We start from the raw sequence: 3,329 nt of genomic DNA on the forward strand, positions 1-3,329 counted from the left end.
GACTCGATGGCACCTGACAACAACAACAATTTTTATATTATTAGTATTAATTTATGAATCCATATTCAGTTTTTTAAAATGTACCTAAATATTATGGCATCATACTATAATATTGCCTGGCAAAGATTGTGTTTTACTAAAATATTATGTTTAAATTGTCTCTGAGAAGTACATACATCTATTTCCCAGATTTTACATGGTGTGTAATATTACTGAAGGAGGCTTATTCTAGGTGTCAACTTTTTATTTATATCATCATAGGAAAATTCTTGTTCCACTCTCTGTATTACACAATTGAGAATTCCCATGTTATATGTGGATGGAGCACAGTTGTTTGAGATGTAGAGTTAATGCATGACCAAATTTACTATTAATTGCCAACATTTGTTTATCAATAGAAAGTTAGACACAACTACATGTTCTTATTGTTCAGGTATGGAATCACTTGTCTGGTTTTCCTTCAATGATAGAGTCACATGGAAATTACCATCTTGTAAATGAAACATGGTATTCTTGGTTTAGTGATGTTGGATAAGCCCAACAATGTCTTACTGTTGAGGTCAGCAGTTGAAATTCACCAATTGTTCCTAGGAAACCCTATACAGGGGTGCATAAGTCAGAACCAATTTGACCGCACTTAAAAACAACATTTCTCTAATTTCCTAAGGATTCAGCAAAATGCATTATTATTCCTAGAGAACCATACAATCCACAGGATTCATGCTATAAAGTTCCCAATAAACATTTGAATATTTGGCCCAGTTTTTGAATTCACAGATGAACTCACCGAACTGTAAGATAAGTCATCAATGGCCCTGTGTTCATTCGTTCATCTGAAAAGAAACATAATCATTCAGCTCTGGTTATGGAGACAGAATCCTAGAATAAGAATCAGGAGAGCCAAGTCCAATTCTCATATATTTTGTGTGTTAACTTGAAGTGTATGCATAACTCTCAACTTTTCTTACTTAGAAAAGAATAATATTCACCACAAGGATTCATGTAGCAGCTAACAATGGGTTGGTACTTAAATACCTGGACATTGGTTTTTAATCAGAATTTGAATCAATGAAAGCAATCAGTTTATTGTTGAAAAATAGTAAAATTAACTTTTCCCTATTTTTCTGCTTTTCGTTTTGATGAAAATCTCCACAACATTTCTGAAAACTTTTGAGAATTGTAAACTCTATTACATAAGTCCCATAGAAAGTCCCTGCTAAAGACAGATTCATGCCCTATTTTATTTTGCCTTTAGTTCTATGTGACATCCTTGAAGTGATGAAGCCTCAAACAGGAGAGCCGTCAGTGTGGAAGCCATAGATCATTCTGATCCAATGAATCAAGGAAGGGTCTATTCAATACTGACTCTATTTAATACAAATTTGTTGTCATTATGCTTGTAGCTTACTCTGTGTAATGCATGGATAAATTTTACAGAATCAAAAATAAGTGAGATTCAACTGTTTCATTTTGAACATTCAACTTCAATTTATATAGGGATGAAAATCAAATGATCTAAAACAGTACAGAAAAAACAAAAATTTTAATTATATAATATTTTAGCTGAATGATGTGAAATTTTTATGTTATTTGAATAATAATAATGTGAAAAAATAATGTACCTTGAATATAAACATTAATTGCATATTTAATTGTGTACATACTATCAATGATCTTTCCTTATAGTCATGCAAATCTATTTCTCTAAATTGTGTATTAACTCACATGGCAACATAGGGCTGGAGAGAAACTAAGACTTGCCCCATGCCATTCAGATAATAAGTAGAGCATTCAGGATTCACACTTAAATTGTTGGTCAGGACCATGCACTAAAGGGCTATACTCTGTTTCCTTAAGCTTCAAAAATTTTAAAGCAAGAGTTCAAGGAATTGAATGAAAGATATATCTAAGTTACATCTTTCAACATATTCCAGCTTCCTGACTAGAAATAAAATCCAGTATTCTGTCTTTATGTCTCCCTGAGAGACTGAGATGGTTTGAATTACAAGGATGAAGAGAGAAACGGACAGCTGAGGCAAAATCTAGGAGAAGAAACATGAGTAATATCTTTACTGAACTATCATTTGTCAACCCCTGATGTGATTCCCTCCTGTTTTTCAGATATCCTTATTATATTTGAGGAACTAAAAAATGTTGACTGCTGTTCATGGTGGTGCAGCAGAAAGCCCATACAAAAGAGGATAGTGAGCAAGTGGTCTCTGGAGAGATCAGGGAAGTGAAATGGCAGGATGGGTTGGCAAAGCAGAGTATGACCAGCCCTATGTCTGTTGTCACACAGCCTACATTTGAAACACACTTCAGCTTTTTCTGGACCTGACCTGGTAAAACTTGCAAATAGAGATTATGCTCCTTTTCTCTTCTATAAAATGACAATAACATATTCTACTCTTATCTAAGTTTGGATGTGCATAAAAAGAAAACATGACATAGGAAACTTACTTCAGGTCCTGGAACTAGGAAACCTTAAGTAAACCTTCTTGATACTGTAGTTATTTGTCACCATCCTCTTCATCATCAGCTATAAGATCATTTTGTTGTGTTAAAAGAACAGATGAGAGGGACTTATTTCCTGCTCTGGTGGGGAAGTGTCTATAGAAGCCAGAATCAATGTAGAAGAAATTAAAACTCTAAATGACTTTTTTTGGACTTTTGACTTCACAGACCTCTGATGTGAAACTCAGCATTTGAGAGTCTCCCATCTGTCCATCCCAAGTTGGTCACTTGTCCTGATAATGAAAAAACAATTTACCACAGCTCCTCTGTCCTTAGTCTCCCATGACACTCACTGGGTTACGCTGGGTCTCTGCTGGCACAAGAAAAAGGCATGTGGTCCACCATACCTTTCTTGTCTGGTAGGTGATGAGACATGAAGCTTCTTCATCAGGACTAGGAGGAAGACAGACTCAGGCATGGGCATCCTTGGACAGACAACCACAATACAGGAGAGACCTAGGAATTAGACTAGAACAGGCTGACTTAAACTATGTAGGGCACAGGCTAGTATTTATAGATTTATGACTTTGAGAGCCAAATGCCCAGAGCTCACAATTAACTAAATTGGTTCATATTAGTAACTTGTTAATATTAATAAAAGAGGAAGAGGAGAAAGTGAATGTCCTTGATATCTGGGCCTTCCCATTCTAAAGAATACTGGTGTGGTGCTGTGGGTTAATGCGCTAGGCTGCAAGGTTGGTGTGAACCACAAAGTTGGTTGTTCAAGATCACCAGCAACTCCCTGGAAAACCTATACAGGGTCAGTATGAATCAGAACTAATTCAAAGACACTTAACAACAACAACAAATTCTAT

Source organism: Chrysochloris asiatica, unplaced genomic scaffold (genome assembly GCF_000296735.1).
Source record: "Chrysochloris asiatica unplaced genomic scaffold, ChrAsi1.0 scaffold00491, whole genome shotgun sequence".
NCBI lineage: Eukaryota > Metazoa > Chordata > Mammalia > Afrosoricida > Chrysochloridae > Chrysochloris > Chrysochloris asiatica.